We start from the raw sequence: 22237 nt of genomic DNA on the forward strand, positions 1-22237 counted from the left end.
TTTTATGCATGCTTGTATTTCAAGTTTGCAGTCGGGGTATTTTAGGAAACCTTAAAGAAGAGCATAGTTTAATTGGATTGAATTCTTATCCTGTGTGTTGCTCGCTGACCTATATATACTGGCAAGATTTGTTTAGTCCTGTGCAGTAGTTTATGGGTGCCGTACCCATGTCTATGCAAGTGAGAAACCACCATTCATGACTTTGCAAAATGCTCTCTTCAAATTCTTGTAAAAATTATTATTATTATTATTGTTGTTGTTGTTGTTGTTGTTGTTGAGAATAGAATTGGCAGAAGGACAAGTTAAAGAATGCATGGTCAAAAAGAGAGAGAACTGGGACACTATGTGGTCTTAGCAATGGGGATATTTTATGTTCCGATATGGATGATGCATGGATAGCGCTCCATGCAGTCATGCTGGCCACATGACCTTGGAGGTGTCTACGGGCAGCGCCAGCTCTTCAGCTTAGAAATGGAGATGAGCACCAACCCCCCAGGGTCGGACACGACTGTGCTTAATGTCAGGGGAAAACCTTTACCTTTACCTATGGATGACTACGGATTTGCCAACATAAGAAAAGTGGGTTTGAAGATGTTTGAAATGACAGGTGGATAAATTATCCAATTTGATTATAAAGACCTCATTAGACAACTTTTATTAAGAACCAGTAACCCTTTTAAACTTCTGTAAAGAAGGATACAGCTCGACAGTAGTATGTGTGAGAAAGAATTTGTAGTGCAAAAACACTTAAAAACAATAATTAAAATGAAGAACAATTTTAACAAATATAAACCTATTAGTATTTCAGTGGGAAGTGTGGGCCTACTTTTGGCTGATGAGATAGGATTGTTGCTGCTGCTGTGGCTTTCAAGTCATTTCAGACTTAGGTTGACCCTGAGCGAGGGTCTGGTAAATGACCTTGGAGGGCCATATCCAGCCACCGGGCCTTAGTTTGAGGACCCCTGGTCTAGATCCAGGGAAGTCATGCTACCCCTCTATTTTGCCTTGGTCAGATCATACCTGGAATACTGTATCTAATTCTAGGCACCGCAGTTTAAGGGATATATTGATAAGCTGGTGTGTGTCCAGAGAAGGGTGACTAAAATAATCAAGGGTCTGGAGAACAAGTCTTATGAGGGGTGGCTTAAAGAGCTCGGCATGTTTAGCCTGCAAAAAAGAAGACTGAGAGGAGACATAATGAGGGCCATGTAATAAATATGTGAGGGGAAGTCATAGGGAGGAGGGAGCAGGCTTGTTTTCTACTGCCCTGGCAACTAGGACGGGGAACAATGGCTTCAGGCTACAAGAAAGGAGATTCCACCTGAACATTAGGAAGAACTTCCTAACTGTGAGAGCTGTTCAGCGCTCTCTGCCCTGGACTGTGATAGAGTCTCCTTCTTTGGAATCTTTTAAACAGAGGCTGGATGGCCATCTGTCAGGAAAATGCCATTTTCCTGCTTGGCAGGGGATTGGACTGGATGGCTCACGAAGTCTCTTCCAACTCTATGGTTCTATGATTCTATGTGAAGATAATTGTGGGTGTTGAGGATTAAACTTTGCTTTTTTTTTACTTATTAGGTTGAAGATATGATTATATACTGTGCAGTAATAAGAAGATGGTTTCATATAGTTGTTTTTGGGCTAGAGGGAAAGAAGTAAATTTTAGATATATATTTTTCTGTAGGGGTATAGTAGGGGTATTCAGTAGTGTTTACGTGCTTCTGTTTAGATCTATTTATTGTTATTAGAGAGGACTGGCTTTGGTTGTATTTAAATAAAGAGGTTTTTAATAAATTAAAAAAATTATCTTTTCAAATGTTGGATGACTTTTAAAAAAATATGTCTGCCAAATTTGAAAAGCATTTGTGTCAGTTTACAGCTACTTGGCTTATATGTGATTGAGCCAAAAGGGCATAACTTGAGTACAGTTTTAATGGACTCAGAAAATTTGACCTGATTTGACCTTTTTGACTTCCTCACCATTTCAAAATTCCTGAATAGGAGCGACTGCTTTTGAAGACCCTTTCCTTGCCAGCATTTGCCTTCCAACCCAAACTAAAGGTGATAGGTGTTTGATTGCCTTTCTAGCTTGCTCTTTCCCTAAGGCTTGGAGTAATTGAAAGCACTGAAATAGGAAACGTGAAAAGCACACAAATACAGCGGCAGAGTTAAAATAGTTTTATTTAAAATAAAAAGTCAAATAACTTTTTATTTAAACGAGCCTTCAGTTTTCAAATAGTTGTGACAATTGTCTTTTAATGGGGTTTGCTGTTATTTTGTATGAATTTTAAATTCACTATTTAATGATTGTAAAAATGTCTACCTTATATCATTTTCTTATACTTCTACACTTGGGGAAATGTTGGAGCATTAATTTATTAATTAGACAGACAGATTGATAGTTATTTTGCAGTATATCATGTTTAGGCTTTACCTTTCCCACCATATAACTTCTTAGGTTCCCTGAGAAACCATTTCTGAATGATAGGTGAGCTATTAGAGAACATCTTTGTCCCTGTGAAGAAATCTCTGAGGTTCCCACAGAGATCTCCTTAGACCCTAACTACATGGCATAATTGAAGGTTATATTATTCACTTATTGTGCACTTGATCCAGAATGGCGTAAAGGGGATGTTAATTTAACTGTTTGTATACAACACTGAAGAATTGCATATAATAATAATAATAATAATAATAATAATAATAATTTTCACCCAAATCTAAGGTGCACCTTTCCCCTCTTTAGAGAAAATTAAAGCTTTAAAAATCTATTTGTGATCATTTGAGACACAGACTTCTATGAGGATGGAACAGATGGAGATCTTGAATAAATGAACAGCTTTCTCAACTTTTTGGAAGACTGATAGGCCCTTTCCACAGAAATCACTATGTAAATAAAAGTTTTTTGTCTGGAATCTTGAATACTCTACTATGTAGAGCAGTGTTTTTCAACTTGCCTATTGCTGCGACACCTTAATACAGTTCCTCATGTTGTGGTGACCCCAAAACATAAAATTATTTTCATTGCTACTTCATAACTGTAATGTTGCTATTGTTATGAATTGTAATGTAAATATCTGATATGCAGGATGTATTTTCATTCACTGGACCAAATTTGGCCCAAATACCCAATACGGCTAAATTTGAATACTGGTGGGTTTGGCAGAGGGGATTGAATTTGTCATTTGGGGGTTGTAGTTGCTAGAATTTATAGTTCACCTACAATCAAAGAGCATTCTGAACTCCACCAACAATGGAATTGGATCAAACTTGGCTCACAGAGCTCCCATGACCAACAGAAAATATTGGAAGGGTTTGGTGGACATTGACTTTGAGTTTTGGAGTTGTAGTTCACCTACATCCAGAGAGCACTGTGGAGTCAAACAATGATGGATCTGGACCAAACTTGGCACAAATACTCAATATGCTCAAATGTGAACACGGCAGAGTTTGGGAAAATTAGATGTTGACATTTGGGAATTGTAGTTGCTGGGATTTATTGTTCACCTACAATCAAAGAGCATTCCGAACCCCACCAGTGATAGAATTGGGCCAAAATTCCCATACAGAACACCTATGATGAACAGAAAATACTGTGTTTTCTAATGGTCTTTGGCAACCCCTCTTATACCCTCTTGTGACCTCCCTAGGGGTCTCAACCCCCAGATTGAGAAACACTGATGTAGATGATACAGTGTCTTGGCTTAAATAAACTGTCTTTATGTGCTCTTAGTGATTTGATCAATCTAAAATGGAAAAGGTTAGCTCACGACCTGGGGAAGGAACCTAAGATTCTTGAGTGTAAGTAGCTCTTTTCCTTTCCTTTACTTTATTCATACCCTGCCTTTCTCCCCATGGGGATTCAAGGTGGCTACCAACCACACACTTTGGTCACAGTGTTGTTGTTTTTTTTTTTAAAAAAAAATGGCAATAGCCCCCCCCCCCAACTAATTAAATAATACTGTGTGGGTTTGGTTAAAATATAATAAATATAATTAAAAATACATTTTAAAACCCACAATCCCATTCTCCAAATCCCACCCAGAACCTTCTCTGTAGCATGACCCTTATCCTGCTTTAGTAAATATGCTCCTTTTATTTTGAACTATTGCTGTTCTCATCTTTCCAGAATGTATGTAATAACAACGACTTGCAGCCCACTAACAGAATCTCCCTTGTTTTACATTTAAAGTATGTGCAAGAGTAGCTGACCAAGTCTCATACTGACAGGGCACTCTGGGTAGCTATTGCAATTTCATTGCTTAGTACTGAGATGGAGGACTTGTGGCCTTGCTGATGTAGTTCAGCCTTTGAAGCTTAGAAACTCCAAACATCATAGTCAACATAAAGGGATAATGGGCGTTATAATAAAAAAAAATTCTTACATTACAGCAGGAGTGGGCAAAGTATGAACCAGTGTCATATTTATGGCTCCCGGGAACCCATAGGGGGTTTGGAGGGGCATTTATTTATTTATTGCATGAGATCTGCTCCTTCAAGAATATGTAGGGCTAATGCAACACTCTAGATGCCCTCCCTCTCCAAATTAGAGCCATAAAACTGGTGTTGCCAGTTCTGGGCCCAAAACCTGAGATGTAGGGATGCCCCATGATGTCATTGTGTAGTACGTAATAAAAACACACAGAGATCAAACACCATGTGCATGAACAAAAAAGAAATAACCAGTCTGAAAATATGAATCCTGTAGCAGTTAATCCCAAAATAGTCTGGATTCTCATAGTTCGATCAAAATTATAGTGATTACAATATATGTCAGTCAGCATTGTTCCTGTGTTTCCTTATGCTGACTTCAGTGTATGAGTTAGAGACAGAATAAAGTATTTGTCATTAGATGCTACTGAAATTGGTGTGAAAAATTAATTATGACTTAAGCAAAGGGAATTCGTTCTAAATAAAACCTGGTTTTTTCACATTGATTTCAATGGGACCTGACAGCAACCAAGTAAAGAGCCCACATTACTGTGTTTAATATATGTTTTGCTGTCTATTCTTTGTTCCCTTTGTGCGCTATAATTGAAGTCACTTTGAATGTAGATGCTCTTTTCAGTATTAATGGCAGCCAAAAATTCCAATTAATAGTTTTAACTTTAAAATTATTCTGTTATGATGAATATTTTGCTGCTAAGAGGAATCTTTTATGTTTCAAAGAATATAACTTTATCAAGATAGTTACAGCATTGTAGTTGAATAGTGAGCATATTTCTAAGACTTATCATTGCTGGTTTTGAAGTTTCTGTGTACCACAGTGGTTTTGTATGGGACGGAAGAGATTTGCTTCTTGGAATTTGTAGGCAGGTTCATTAATTAATTGCATCTGATATTTCAGAAGCTTTTGAGGGCCTGACTCATATTGGAACATAAAGCTTTGTTCAGTTACTGTATTTCCCGAAGATCTTCCCACTCCTTGTTTTTGCAGCAAGGAAAGTGAAACACAATAGACTAAACCCTTTTCAAAACACTTGTAATTAATTCCATTTCTTTTCATGTGGAAGTTTTCTTGTTATTCCCACTCTGTGTTGTTTCTCTCTTCAAGGGCCTCCATGTGCTTTGTGTTATGCCAACGCAGTGATGGGCATTGTAGTCCAAAATGTCTACAATGTACCACATTTGGAAAAGTGACTTGTTGTGTGTCTTCAGGCTCTAAGCCAAAGGCAGGGTTCAATGCTGAGTTTCTTTGTTCTTGTAGTTTCAATTCATTTCCATTTGAGCAAATCGGCTTATTGGTTGAGCCCTAAAATGTTTTGATGCATTGCCATTAATAGATGGGAGAGCAATGAAGGGAGAATGCAGTGTCTCGTTTTTCATCTTGCACAGTAACTCACAGAAACATGCAACATGTGCTGGAAAAGCTTCTATGCAATACTGGGGGGCGGGGGCTAGCTTTAACATCAGAATAAGTTTAAAAATGACATTCTAATTGTTTTAAAAATTATTTTTAAAAGTATTTTTTGAAAAGTTATTTTTTTAAAAAGATAATGGAAATATGAGTCCCTCTTAAAAGGTTGAGAAAGATGGAGTATAAATGTTCAAAATAAATAAATAAATCATCAGAAAGGTTAAGTACAATATGAATAATTGAAAACACTATTAGGATGTTTTTAAAGATGAAAGGCTAAAATATAGTTGTTATTAGAGGATAACACACACACTAAATGAGATATAGCTTGGTGTCTCCCACCTATGTTGTCATGCTTTGGGCACTTCTGTGAATTGGGCTTTAGGAAATTATATCAGAAATGATATATGTTTAGAGCAGAACCGGAAATGAGAAGAACTCTGGACCAAAACCAAGAACTTTGTCAATGAAGACTGCAAAAATACATAATCTGTTGGACGTAACAAAGAAAAACTTCTTTGGATGTTAGATTAAACTCTGAAAAAGATAATACCAGATGAGAAGCAAAAGTAAAAAGTAATGGAAGAGGGGTCAGGATACTAGACTTACGCATCCAGACAAATAGAAGACTTGTAATTCAAAGAAACAGAAGACAATGACAACAAAAACGTAATCCTAAAGACTTTCCCCACAAAACCTGAGACATCAAAAGGAAATGCAAATCAATAGAGGGTATCATTCCCCACCCCAAGAGTTTGCCTTTCTCAGAAGATGAACCAGATGTACCACAGCAGGAGCAAGGCCAACCTGATAGCCAGTCCTATTCCAGTTCAGCAAAAAGAGGAACTGGAAAAAATACTCCCTAGTCCTCGAGAGAGTTGAAGGCTTTAGCATCTGGAACAAACTATCCCTCACTGATGCAGTAAAAGACTGTATACATATAACTATGAAATGAGCTCTATTCCATACTATCTGGAATATGGGCATTCCCTGAGTTGGCTGTGTTTATAAGTAGGCAATTCACCTTTTGACTTGACTCAGCTATTGTAAGTACTGGATTTATGCTATTTACTGACTCTGCTACCTCAATTGTTTTGACTCTGTTCTGATTTACATCTTTACCCTGGACAATTTGTTATCAGATACCACTTGTTTATGGCTTCTGAACTTAGGACACACTGAATTCTGGTTCACTGTTGAGAGAGGGAGAGCAGAGATACTTCAAGCAACAAGGGAATGCGGTATATGATCAAGAAAAAATGGAAAGATAATAGCAATGCATATTTTAAAAGATGATAGATTCCTTTGAGGAAAATGCTTTTGTCAACAACCCACAATTTTAGAGGAAAAAGTGGAAACTGCTCACAAAGTATTTGGGAGAAATAAATCACCAGGAACAGATGGCATACCAATAGAGCTCAAATTCTAACTAAAATCTGATAACAAATATAGTACACAAAACAATGGCCCACAGACTAGAAATACTCAATATACACTCCAAGAAAGGGGACAGCAGGAACCTCAGTAACCATCAGACAATTGTATTACACTTCCATATAAGAAAAGTGATATTGAGAGATTTACAAGAATTTTACCATTTATGGGTCAAGAAATGGCAGATATCTAAGCTGGGTTCAGAAGAGGAAGACGGAAGAGGGGTCACATTGCAAAAGTATGTGCTGAATAATAGAGCCAACCAAAGAATTTCAGAAAACCAACCTATATTTTGTAGTTTATAGTAAAGGTTTTGATTGTGCAGATTATTAAAAACAAGGGATTACTCTGCAATAAATGTGACTGCCACAATATTTGATTAACTTAACACAAAGTCACCTTGAGGACAGAATATGGAGAAACAGAATGGTGTCAAGTTGTCAGGGAATTAGGCATTGCTGCCTTTTATTACCTGTTTAATGTATACACTGAATACAGTATATCATACGGAAAGCTGGATTAGACTTGGAAAGAGATGTGAATATTGAAGGAAGAAGCAGCAACAATTGCAGATATACAGATGATATTGTACTAGTAGCCTTGGAATGACTATGGACTTCATCAGATGGTATTCGGTCTTTGTTTCCATGTGCTTGGGAAATAGAGGCCCATGGGAGTTGTACAGAGGCCATCAGTTGACATAAGGTCAATTTCAGGGGGACTCCATGGGGCTCGGTTTCCTAAGCGCATGGAAACAGAGCCCGAATATCTCAATCAGAATCGGGTGTCAGAAAGACTGAGTAAAGTGGAAGAAAGACAGGGTGAGATGGTGAAAGGATGTGGGATGGATGGCCATCCCAGAAGATGGGGAAAGATGGGAGAGAACTGGGTAAGACGTTTTCCTCTGCTTTCCCCTGCTTTCTCCCTGATCATCTTATGAAACTATATTAAGAAACGTCTAAAAAGAAAGTGCAGCACAATTGCTGTTGAAATTATAAAAATAAAAATAATGGCCAGAAAATTATTTACTTAACTTTAAAGTGGTTGTTGAATACAGTAAAATACTTATACATTTTCTATACCTTGGCTTAGTCATGAATGAAAATGGAGATTGTAGTCAAGAGAGAAATACTATATCTTGGAATGGCAGCTTTAAAGGAAGTGCATAAAATTCTCAAGTAAAAAGAGATATCATTCAATCCTAAAGTCAAAATCATCCTGGTCATAGTATTTCTGAATTCTGTGTAAGTTATTTTAAAAGTTGATAGGAAGAAAATAAACACATTTCAGATGTGGTACTGTAAGAAAGATTTACCGATAGTCTGAAGGGCTAAAAAGATAAATCACTGGCTGGAGTGTCCCCGCAAGCCAGAATGACTGAATTGAGGCTAGCATTTTCAACATATCATGCGAAGACATGACTCATTGGGAATGTTGATAATGCAGCATAAATTGAAAGGAGTAGGAAGAGAGGAAGACCACAACACATGTGGTTTGACTTAATTAAAGAGGACACAGTCATGAGTTTGCAAGATATTAACAGAGCTGTTACTAACAAGGTATCATGGAAGTCTCATTGATAGGATTGCCCTAAATGGAAGCTGACTTCATGGGGATTGACAAGAAGAAAGAGGATTCTTACATTAAAAGAGGAGAAGACTATTTGGAGAGAAGAAAATGGTTCTGTGACACTTAAAGCCACCAAGGAATTTTCTGTAAATCAGCATATCAGGTGATTCAATGCTGTAGTCAAAATACAACAGGGTGAATAACAATGCCCTCCTATATATTTGGGCCTGAGATGTCCATCCCAATTTCAAGATGTAGTGAGTAGTTTCGAATATCAGTAGGAGAAAGAGTTCTGTTATTGAACTACAGTTGTAAGTATTCCTAACTTTGATGGATCACAACTAAATGGCAGTTCCCCTTTGGGGAACTGAATGCAAACCACATTGAAACAAATATTGCATGAGAAAGTCATGGTGCTGTTATTTATTTTATGTAAAATCGGTCAAAGATGAGACATTAATGTGATCTTTTTTCTCTCCCATGTGATAATCTCTGCTTTATCTCAGGTCCTATTGCCATTTGTATGGTTTTGGAGAAGAGATATCAGTTTTTCTACAGTATCCCTACTTGACAAATGTCTTTATCTTTATGACGCAATATTGCAGGAAATAAAAGTGCTTTCAGTTCCATTATATTTGAGTGATGTAATGGCTTCAGGTGGGAGAGAAAATGCAGTAGGGGAACTTTGCATATTACTTTATTCATAATAAATACCATAGTTTCTGTACAAAACCAGTAGTTGAAATGGTACAAGCTCTTACAAATCTAGAATTGATTAAGAGGCTGCTACTTCCTGTTGTTGAATCTTTATTTAAGCAGCGCAAACATTAAACACCTGCATGTATTTCAGCCACAATTATCTACGAGTACTGTATCTGTTGCTAAACCACAAGGTCAGCAGATAAGCTTGTTCCTTTACTGAAGATGCTTTTCAGGAGCAACCTAGAGCCCATCTATAGAAATACTTTTCAAAGACCCAGCTTAAAAGACATTGAAGTACATTTTGTACTCATGTGGGTGTTTGGGAGTTTGCATATATCAGTTGAAACGTTTTTGTAGGTGGCAGTCGTGATATTTTAAAAAGACGTCTGCACAAGATATTATTAGTAGGTAGGGAAAAATCCTGGAAAAGCTCAGACACATTAAGATGGAACCAACCCATCTCATTAACAGTAAATACTCTTAAACATACTGTGAAGTACAATAAATACTTTTCAAAACTGATAGGTGATGATTTTCGTTTATTTCAGAAATAAATAATCATTGCCAATTTCTTGTCCATTGTATGATTTAAATTGCAGCAGCATCACATTAATCCATTACGTTTTTTGAATGAATGAACGTGTCAGTTTTAGGCTTTCCTGTTTGGCTGTTATTCCAATGATGTACCTGCAACTGTTTGACCCTTGTAGGTCTAAATGTTCACCTGCCTGTATGGCTCAATAATTGATAGCTATAGTCCTATGCTTAGTCTGGTCCTGCCCTGGATAAAATTCAACTACATACGAAAAAAGCCTTTAATACAGTGTCTCTCAATCTGGGGGCTGGGACTCCTGGGGGGGATCACAGGGCATGTCAGAGGAGTTGCCAAAGACCAACAGAAATCACAGTATTTTCTGTTGGTCATGGGGGTTATGTATGGGAAGTTTGGCCCAATTCTATCGTTGGTGAGGTTCAGAATGCTCTTTGATTGTAGATGAACAATAAAGCCCAGCAACTACTATTCCCAAATGTCAAGGTCTATTTCCCCCAAACTCCATCAGTATTCACATTTGGGCATATTGAGTATTTGTGCTAAGTTTTGTCCAGACCCTTCGTTGTTTGAGTCCACAGTGCTCTCTGAATGTAGGTGAACTACAACTCCAAAACTCAAGGTCAGTGACCACCAAAGCCTTCCAGTATTGTCTGTTGGTCATGGGAGTTCTGTGTGCAAAGTTTGGTCCAATTCCATTGTTGGTGGAGTTCGGAATGCTCTTTGATTGTAGGTGAACTATAAATCCTAGCAACTACAACCCCCAAATGACAAATTCAATCCTCTCTGCCAAACCCACCAGTATTCAAATTTAGCTGTATTGGGCATTTGTGCCAAATTTGGTCCAGTGAATGAAAATACATCCTGCATATCAGATATTTACATTACAATTTATAGCAAAATTACAGTTATGAAGTAGCAACAAAAATAATGCTATGGTTGAGGGTCACCACAGCATGAGGAACTGTATTAAGGGGTCACAAGCATTTGGAAGGTTGAGAATCACTGCTTTAACAGAACTTGCATAAGGAGCTCAGATGACCCCCATTGTTTTGATAGGGAATTATGTGTGTTCTTTTTAGTGGATTCTTTGTCGGCTGAATGCTCCCTTAAGTCTCAGGTTCCTCAGACTGAAATTTAATATGCGCTTAGGACAATATCAAGCTTACAAATTCTAGAGCGGACCCATCTTTTATCACTGAAACTGGATTCCTCAGTACCTCTGAGTTAAAGTCATCATTACTTTTGTATTTATTTAAATCACACATGCTTTAGGGAGAATTAACATTCATCAATCCACTATTGCTCCTTAATCTGGAGCTATCAACTACTTTTGTTTGGATTGCTCCTATAAGTAGCTTTGCTTCTTTCCCTCTTGTGTTGATCCATATTGCTAATGCCTGTGTGACAGTATTTGTGTGTCCACATGGACAGGAAAGGCAATTCTGTTTGTTTAAAACCTGGATCTCACCACTTCAAGAAAATGCCTTTGATTCAAGCACTTTGAACTATCTCCTGTGAATTTGGAAGCAAGGCTATGGGAGTGTATTTGGCAAGATAAGAAGGCTGGTCCTTTAACAAAGTAAATTGAGTCTTTGTGGGAAAGATTACTGAAATACTGTTTTTGCCCATTTACATTGCTTCACAAGAATTTTCAATATTAAAGAATACAAAGATAAATTTCTTATTAAAGTACACTGTACTTGATAGAAAAAGTCAGCACGCCATCCAAAAGTATCACCTGTTGGTATATACAAAACATGCTTAACAGCAGAGGTAATGTAATTTCATTATGTTAACTCCAGTAGAATCTGCTGTAACTTGGGATGAACAATATACATTTTTAGCATCCCTTATCTGGAATTCTGAAATCCAAAATACTTCAAAAATCCCAAACTGACAACAGATTTATTGCCCCCCCCCCTCTTTTTTTGTGCTCATACATACAAATTGGTGTTCAGCATAGTTCCATAGGAACATTTGTCGACTAGTCATAATTTTAGGTGTAATTTGCCTTTTTTACATTTAGTAAAAATAAATTAAACAACAAAAATACATTTAAAATGTCTTTCATTGGGTTTGCCAAGAGATGTTAACCAAAGTTGATGGATCAAGTCCAAAACTTTACAGTAGTCTTCATTTTAGCCCCATTAGAAAACACAAACATTCAGTCTAGTGCAGTGGTTCCCAACCTTTTTTAAACAGGCACCACTCTCCAACATTAGTACCAAAAGGGTTACAAATCAGTTTTTGGTCAACTTTAGATTTGGTTTGGTTATTTGGGGTGCTGATTCAGAAAATTGCATTGGATAGACCACATCAGCTTTAGTGTCTGATACAGAACACATGCCATCCAGTAGTCATCATCTGCTCACCAACAGAAAACCATATTTGATAATCTAGAGCTCATGTGGTCTATCCAATGCAATTTTCTGAATCAGCACCCCAAATAACCCCAGGAACAGGCCTAAAATTGAAGACACCATTTCCAGGTACTACATGGAGCGGCTCTGCTCAGGGGGAGGGAGGAGGCGGAGAAGCAGCAGTCAGGAGACTTGTTGTTGCACCTTTCGTGGGTAGTCAGCTTCTCCCCTCCCGACATCCCCATTGCTTCGGCACTGTTAAGAGGGTTTTGTGACAATGTCGGCACTGTTAAGAGGGTTGCAACAATGTCGTAACAGCGAGGCCGTGGACCATATTTTAGTTCTTGCAGACCACTGGTGATGGTGATTCACGGACCACAGATTGGGAACTACTGGTCTACTGGCTTGGATGACATGCATGGATTTGTGTAGCACAACAGTTAAATATTTTAAATCATAAATTTCCAAGCACCTGTTTAGCCATTGTTTTTATCTTAGTTTCTCCAAATGATTCTGATATTGTGTAGCATTTTGCTTTATAAACTGTTCCTTTATTACTGTGTTTCTTATGTCATCCCTTGTTTAATAATCAATGGAATCATTATTTTAATTAAATAGTTAGATAATAAAATAAGTTGATGAATTCTTTCTTTGTTAATTTTTCAAGCATACATATTTGCATAAACTGTAGAATAGCTTTTACCTTAGTTAACAGCGGAGATAAAAAGCAATGCTGATTCCTGTGGCATTTAAGGAATGCTTGTTTTGTGTTGTAATATGTGCCAATACACCTAAAATTGGCAAAGGTATTCAGGTTAAAGGTTCATTTGACAGAACCCACATACAGACTGGCCTCACATCTCTAGGTATTTTCTACATCCTCTTTTCCTTGACTGCCCTAGAACTCTACTATCCTGCCCCAACCCCTTCAACACTCAGACATGTAGATTATATCAATTCCTCCATAATTTCCTCTTAGAAGCATTGCCACAGCCTATTGCCACAGGTTCCACTTTTTTTTTGTCGTGTCAGGAGCGACTTGAGAAACTGCAAGTCACTTCTGGTGTGAGAGAATTGGCCGTCTGCAAGGACGTTGCCCAGATGATTTGATGTTTTTATCATCCTTGTGGGAGGCTTCTCTCATGTCACCGTATGAGGAGCTGGAGCTGATAGAGGGAGCTCATCCGCCTCTCCCCGGATTTGAACCTTCAACCTGTCGGTCTTCAGTCCTGCCAGCATGGGTTTAACCCACTGTGCCACCGAGGGTTCCACTTGAAAGACCTCTTATGGAGATCTCTTTTTTAAAAATTAAGAATAAAATAATCTTTAAGTTGCATAACTTGTCCAAGATCTATAGGATATCTGGTACATTCTACTTCTATAATTGCATGTATTATGGCTGCATCTGCATGCAGTATGACCCAAAATCTGCTGGGATATATTAATGGACTGATTAGATTTTTTTTCATTTCAGGAGTGACTTGAAAAGCTGCAAGTTGCTTCTGGTGTGAGAGAATTGGCCATCTGCAAGGACGTTGCCCAGGAGATGCCTGGATGTTTTGATGTTTTACCATCCTTGTGGGAGGAGGCTTCTCCTATGTCCCTGCATGGGGAACTGGAGCTGACAGAGGGAGCTCATCCGTGCTCTCCCCGGATTTGAAACTCCGACCTGCCAGTACAAGGGTTTAATCCATTGCGTCACTGGGAGTCAGTTTAGATATATGAAACCATGGAAATAAGAAACCATGTTATTATCAGTAGGGTGAACAACGCAAATACTGAGAGGAGAGGTTATAGCTTGTATGGGAGACCCTAAATGAATCAGGCTGGATCTAGACTGCTGTTCTGCCATATAATGCAACGTGGATTAACTGCATTGAACTGGATTATATGACATATAATCCAGTTCATCCATGTTCTGAAACTACATTATATGGCATTGTAGATCCAGCCAACGTGAAACTAAGGATAAGTGAAACCGCCTGTATCAGTTCTGTGGATATAGGGGTTGTACTATATATGACGAGTACCCATCTGATTTTAAAAGCTAAGCATGGTCAACCCTGAGTAATACTTGAAGGGGACGCTGTATATTAATGCCAGGTGCTGTAGGAACCTGGGTGGAGATGGCACAACCACAGCCTTGCCTAAGAAAACCTTATGCAATTTATGGGGTTGTTGCAAGTAGACGGGCAACTTGAAGCCATGCACACAAACACACACACACACACAGTAATGGGCAGCATAGTGGAAAAATAAATGTCCAGAGATTACATCTAATACATGACTGCAAAAAAATTAACCTATTGGGCTTTCTTCATGATATGATTTAAGTGTTATTGATATTAACGAGAATATTTCTTGCTAACAGTGAAGACAAATTGCGCTCTAGGAGAACAGTGGTACTGAAAAGATATCAACATTTTCAAAATGCCAGATATATTTTGGCAATTATCCACTTAAAATCATGTGAGGAAATAACTAATTACGCTAGGCTTCTGGGGTTTGCCCAAAGGCTTGACTGTCTCAAACAAATTGAGTGGTTAGTTTGTTTGGGTTTTTTTTGCAATGTATCTAGTCTACATATGTGAAGGAAGTGATAACTAAGTTACTAAAATTGAAGTGATGTGGGTTTCCAATTGTTTCTGTATTGGTTGCACAAAAAGTAATAATTGTCCATATGTAGATGAATTAATAGAATCCCTATTTCCCTATTGTAATTTTTACAGTGATTAAGACAAAGTGTACCTCTGATATATAAATTATCTGGAAGATATTCTGGTCGGTTCTTAATTTATATATTAATTAATATGCTAATAAACATGCAATAGAAATTGTCCGAGCTAAGATTAGTAGAAATACTTTTCATTTTGTGGCTTTTTCTCCTCTTTTTAGTTATACTGTATTTATTATGTTTTTAAGATTTTAAAATGATTGCCAAAGTGCTACCTATTCTGTTAGGAGCCGCAGTGGCGCAATAGGTTAAACTCTTGTGCCGGCTGAACTGCTGACTAAAGGTCAGTAGTTCGACTCTCTGAGACGGGTGAGCTCCCATCTCAGCTCCAGCTTCTTATGCAGGGACATGGGAGAAGCCTCCCACAGGATGGTAAAACATTCGGGTGTCCCCTGGTCAACATCCCTGGAGACAGCCAATTCTCTCACACCAAAAGCTACTTGAAGTTTCTCAAATTGCTTCTGAAGCAATTTTTTTTAAAAACCTATCCCGGGTTTTGTTTTGTTTTTTGCTTTACTTTTTGTGTTGTGTTGTATGTGATGGGTTTCTTATGATTTGATGTTCCATGACCATATACAATAATACATTGTACAATAAAATGATGTGATGATGGCCATCACCATTATTATTATTACCATGAGATAACTTCACCAGAATTGGAAGACATAGTGCAATCTAGTGCTAGATTCCTCTGAAGCAAGTTCAGTTCATTAAAGCTTCCTGAGGAATGACTGTTCTACTATTGCAGTCACAGATTCAAATCACTCTCTCTATATAAATGCTCTGTGCATAATGAGTACCTTAAAAACAAAAGAACCAGTAAACGAAATCACACCTAATTTGGCTACAAAACATCTCACAACACAAGGAGTGACCATTACTCAAAAAATTATGATTTTGTCATTTGGGAGTTGTAGTTGCTGGGATTTATAGTTCACTTACAATCAAAGAGCATTCTGAACTCCACCAACGATGGAATTGAACCAAACTTGTCACAAGAACTCCCATGACCAACAGAAAATACTGGAAAGGTTTGGTGGGCATTGACCTTGAGTTTGGGAGTTGTAGTTCACCTATATCTAGAGAGCACTGTGGACTCAAACTATGATGGATCTGGGCCAAACTTGGCACAAGCACTGAATATGCCCAACAAATGTGAACACAGATGGAGTTTGGGGGTAATAGACCTTGACATTTGGGATTTGTTGTTATGGGGATTTATAGTTTACCTACAATCAAAGAGCATTCCGAATCCCACAAATGGCAGAATTGAGGCAAATTTCCCACACAGAACCCCCATGACCAACAGAAAACACTTAAGGCCATCCAGTCCAACTCTCTTCACCAGGGCAAGAAAATGTAATCAGAGCCCTCCTGACAAAGAGCCATCCAGCCATAGATATAGATAGATAGATATGATTCACACACAAACACACAGATATAGTATCATAGATTTGAAAGGACAATTATATGTTGCATGTTCCAGAATAGGCAAACCAGACAATCTCTACATCAACACTGACAAAGAAACAAGAAGAAATATTGTTGACCCACAAGCATCAAGAAATTACATATATTAGAAACCAACACTTTCTCTTTACTTTATTTTCCACATCACCAGACTGAGCCACAGCAACACATGGCAGGGTCAGCTAGTCTGGAATAAATTGCAGAAAGCAGGAGGATATTTTGTAGTTATAATACGAGATAGATAGTGATTGCCTTGGTTCCTGTGTGAATGAAAGTCTCTCAGATAGGCATGGCATGTCATCTTGTAGCAAAATGGAGATAAACTATGGCTTGGATGCTAAGTGCACTCAAGGAAATTCGTGGAAGGTTGTACCTGCTTCCTTTATCTTCCTCTCGTCTATCCCACTTTGTTTTAGACATACATGCCTTTTTGAGCTCAAACTGAGCTCCCTAAGGCAGCCCCACCTCCTTGGAAATAGTTCAGCCAGAACTATTTCCATCAGGGCTGGTCTCCCTTCCATGAAGGTGGCAAACAGATGCCCTGCGCCAGCTTGAAAATTGCATTGTCATCCCACCACCTTAATAAGAAACCAGACAACAGTATGGAAAAAAATGTATGAGGGTTGTATCTGCTTACTTCATTTTCCTCTTCCTCTCCTCCATCCCACTTTGTTTCAGACCTTTTCACATAGGCTTTTCAGACGGATCCTTTTTGCTGTGGGAAGACAATATGGACTTCTGTATCTTTAGGGCCAAGACATTGCTGTTTTATCTCAGTTTATTTATTTATTTACCTTATTTATATCCCGCCTTTTTCTACCCCAAGGCGGCTTACAATTGCACCTCCATGGTACCTTAAAACATACAATTAATTCACAGATATCTATGAGTATACAAAGAAACATTAGAACTGGGTTTGAACTTTTTTCACACTGTACTTTAGAAAATAACCCTGTGAGATTTACTTCCGAGTAGGTTCTATGTAATAGTTGAAGGAAATAGATCATGATATTATTTTTCTTGATGAAATTGTAAAGAGACATACTATACATACTTTGTTTCTTTAAAACATACAATATCAGCTAAAAACACAAGTTAAAAATTAAGACATTGTACACATAATTAATATACATTTCAATGAATCACACCATCCAGAGTCAGAGTCTAAGGCCATTCCAAGGTCATATTGCACACATAGTTGTCTCCTATCCCTGTCCCCAAAGACCCTGGTTCTGAAATCAGTAAAATCCCTGCTGAGTTTTTGGGGTTTTTTTTTTTGTGGCATGAAAAGCAAGAAAATGAATTCCCTGTCATCAAAAGGAAGCAACTGATGAGTAGGAGTTGGAGTCATTTTGCCTTTAAACCAGGAAACTGGTGTTTTGTAGTGGGAACACTTAGCACTTAAACAGTGGCAGGATCTGAGTGGTTGGAAAATATGTTTCAGAACCTGCCAATTGTAATTTTCCTTCTTTAAAATTTTGATAGATCAACAATTAGGAATTCCTTTCTGTTTCCTTTCCATCCGTTTATCATAATTTTTACTGAAGCTAGAATGCATTTTGTTGGGTTTTTTAAAAGAAGAAAAACATGAATGTAATCATCTCTGATTTGTCCCTCCAGCTCTAGTGCTTTGAGTCTTTAGTGTGTGTTTCAATCCCTATGTATTCAATTCAGTTAGTGTTGGGTCCCTGTGTCCCTCTGGGGAGAGAGGGCAGATTATAACTAAAGTATTGTTATTATTAGGTTCTTGTGGGTTTTTTCGGGCTATAGAGCCATGTTCTGGAGGCAATTTTTCTCCTGATGTTTCGCCTGCATCTATGGCAAGCATCCTCAGAGGTAGTAAGGTCTGTTGGAATTAGGACAATGGGTTTATATATCTGTGGAATGGCTGGGGTGGGGCAAGGAGCTCTTCCCTGCTGCAGTTAGGTGTGAATGTTTAGCTGATCACCTTCATTAGCATTTGAAGGCCTGCCTGAGCCTGGGAAAATCTCTTGCTGGGAGGTGTTAATCTGTGCCTGGTTTTTCCCTCTCTGTTGTTTAACTGTTATAATTTTAGAGTTTTTTAATACTGGTAGCCAGATCTTGTTCATTTTCATGGTCTCTTCCTTTCTGTTGAAATTGTCCACATGCTTGTGGATTTCAATGGCTTCTCTGTGTAGTCTGACATGGTGGTTGTTGGTGTGGTCCAGCATTTCTGTGTTCTCAAATAATATGCTGTGTCCAGGCTGGTTCATCAGGTGCTCTGCTATGGCTGACTTCTCTGGTTGAAGTAGTCTGCAGTGCCTTTCATATTCCTTGATGCGTGTCTGGGCGCTGCGTTTGGTGGTCCCTATGTAGACTTGTAATTGTTATTATTGTTGTAATTATTATTATTTGATACATAACAAGATTAATACACAGTAAACGATTCCGTTAGTGTTGGGTCCCTGTGTCCTGAGAGAAGACAGGTCATAAATAAAGTATTGTTATTGTTATTGCTGTTCTTGTTGTTGTTATTTGATACATAACAAGATTAATGCACAGCAAACATGATCACTATGCTCGATTTTGCATATGGTCACAACGTAGGACACTTCCCAAGGTTTTTTTAATGGAGTTCAGAATGCTCTTTGATTGTAGGTGAACTATAAACCCCAGCAACTACAACTCCCAAATGACAAAATCAGATCCCCCCCACCCCATCAGTATTCAAATTTGGGAGTACCTGGTATTTGTGCCAAATTTGGTCCAGTGCATGAAAATACATCCTGCATATCAGATATTTACATGACAATTCATAACAGTAGCAAAATTACAGTTACAAAATAACAACAAAAATAATTTTGTGGTTGTGGGTACCACAATATGAAGAACTTTATTAAGGGGTTGCAGCATTAGGAAGGTTGAGAACTACTGACATAGGGTGTAATTGCCCTACAGTTTATATCAGCTTTGCGTATTCATAACTATTACAACTCCATCCTAATGAAATTTAGGTTTACATCTTGGCTGATTCATTTAGAATGGATTTTCTCCTACAGATTTTTTTTCAAAGTAATCTTTATTGAATTTATAAGATCCTACAGATCTTTAGCCTGCTTCCCTGAACTACAGATCCTAGAATTCCTTAGGGTGGAGTCATTGCAAAGAAGTGTGAAACCGATATAACTGTAGTGCAGATGTCTTTGAGACAGTCTTGATCTTCTCTTTATTCAGAATAAAGTCATATCTGCGCTATCTGTAAAATAAATAAATAAATAAATAACCAGTATTTTTTTCAGAACTACTTCAACAAGCCCTTCCCCTTCACAATCATTAATTCTTGCTCTCCTGCACCTTTTCCAGCCTCCCACCACCATCTTGACTTAACAAGTTTTACTTTTATGCACTATTGGCCGTCCCCTGCCACGAGTTGCTGTGGGCCAGTCTGTGTATATGTGTTTTGTGTGTATATATGTGTGTGTATATACGTGGTTTTGCACATGCGTTGCAATGTATTCTTTATTTATTTATTTTTGGAGTCTCTTTCACTGTGTTTTTCAGTGTTTTTATGATGGTCACTCATTGGTCTGATAGGTGTCTTGTGTCCAAATTTGGTGTCAATACGTCCAGTGGTTTTTGAGTTATGTTAATCCCACAAATGAACATTACATTTTTATTTATATAGATTTTGATAATTGGCAAAAAAGACTTGGGAATAAAGTGTCCTGAGACTAGTTTCTTCTGTATATATCTCGTCTATATATCTTGTCTTATTAAACTAGTTTCCTTCCGAAGAAGCAATTTGGTTTATTTGTGTTCCCTACACCCTCTAGTGGTGCCTGCTGCTAGTGAGAGAAAACATCAGCTGCTATCTCTGATTAAGTAAAGTGGGAAGTGGTAGACATTAAAAGTACAAACAAAATTCCAGAAAGTAAATTCAGTAGCACCCATGGCACATGCTCTAAATACATGAAAAATACCAAAAAGAAAATGTAAACTTTTTTTACCAATTCAACAAAAAAGGATGGAAAATTCCCGGAGTGGGTGTGTATGTGGAGGAAAGTCTTTCTATCTCAGGTTCTTAAATTGCTGTAAGTCTTCCATCCGGCTTCTTTGAAATGTGGATCCCTGGACCCGTTGTCACCAAAGAGATTTAGCTTTCTACATATGATAAAACAATTGGTCTCGATTTTATGAAGAACAGCATTTGATGTGTTGTCAAAGGTCTTCATGACCGGAATCACTGGGTTGCTGTGAGTTTTCTCTGGCTGTATGGCCATGTTCCAGAAGCATTCAAAATAAAATTTCAAATTCAAAATAAAAATTAGGGTAATTTTGCAAGGCCCTATGTGAGAGCATTGTGGGCCCCTACCTAAACCCCTGGCAGCTATCTACCCATGCTTTGCAGTAATACCACTCTATGGCTGTTTTTCTCTCTCCTTTTTTTCGTGTCAGGAGTGACTTGAGAAACGGCAAGTCGCTTCTGGTGTGAGCAAATTGGCCACCTGAAAGGACATTTCCCAGGGGAGGGGACACCTAGATATTTTGATGTTTTATCATCCTTGTTGGGAGGCTTCTGTCATGTCCCTGCATGGGAAGCTGGAGCAGACAGAAGGAGCTCAACCCACTTTCCTTGAATTCGAACTACTGACCTATTGATCAGCAGTCCTGCCTGCACAAGGGTTTAACACAATGTGCTACTGGGGGTTCCTCTGTGAGCTGTTAACTATGGTCCACAGTAAGGAGGCATCCTTATGGGGGGAGATCCAAGTTAGCCTATGTCCTCCCAACTGTGCAGTGTTCCTACTAATTGTTATTCTTAAAATTTGCTTAGAGATGTGCTGGCATGTTTAGTAGCAAAAATGCTAAGTCTCTTTTCCACTTCCACTCCTTTCTTTCCTGAACCATTAGCCAATCATGTGGAGCCCCCGGTGGCGCAGTGGGTTAAACCCTTGTGCCAGCAGGATTGAAGACTGACAGGTTGCAGGTTGGAATCTGTCAGCTCCAGCTCCTCATGTGGGTACATAAGAGAAGTCTCCCACAAGGATGGTAAAAATCAAAACATTTGGGCGTCCCCTGGGCAACATCCTTGCAGACGGGTAATTCTCTCACACCAGAAGCAACTTGCAGTTTCTCAAGTCGCTCCTGACATGAAAAAAATGCTGATTGTGTGTGCTTTAACACTTTTCAAAACACTTCTCTCTGTATAAAAGGCAGACATTTACTTGTGAAAGCAAGAGACTTCATTCTTCTGTTCAAAATCATGCAAAATTGAGATTTTATCTCATGGCTTCAGAAATCGGGGCTTTAGGAAAAGCAATTTACTTTTGTGAAAGAACTGCAAATAACAGGGGAATTGGGCTGTACTCATGAATATCAAGTGTCCTTTTACTATTGCTTGAAAAGGACTTTGTGATGATGTAGTGCTAACCCATTCTTAACTTATAACCAAGAGAACCCTGAAGGGAGTTGTCCTGCTGGCAAAAATCTTTTTTATGGGTCCCGTGCTGCTCTTTGCACAACCACAACAGCAGTAGAAACAACATCTGGTTCTGCTCTTCATCCCCCTCTTCCTGCTTCCTTGCCATCTCCCATCC

At 38.3% G+C, this 22237-nt stretch overlaps 1 protein-coding gene across 3 annotated transcripts in view; it reads left to right on the forward strand.

The window, feature by feature from the left end:
* The window catches only part of AGPAT3 (1-acylglycerol-3-phosphate O-acyltransferase 3), a 125861-nt gene that overhangs the window by 73358 nt on the left and 30266 nt on the right, over positions 1-22237 (forward strand). The window lies entirely within an intron of this gene.

This window comes from Anolis sagrei, chromosome 3, assembly GCF_037176765.1.
Source record: "Anolis sagrei isolate rAnoSag1 chromosome 3, rAnoSag1.mat, whole genome shotgun sequence".
NCBI lineage: Eukaryota > Metazoa > Chordata > Lepidosauria > Squamata > Dactyloidae > Anolis > Anolis sagrei.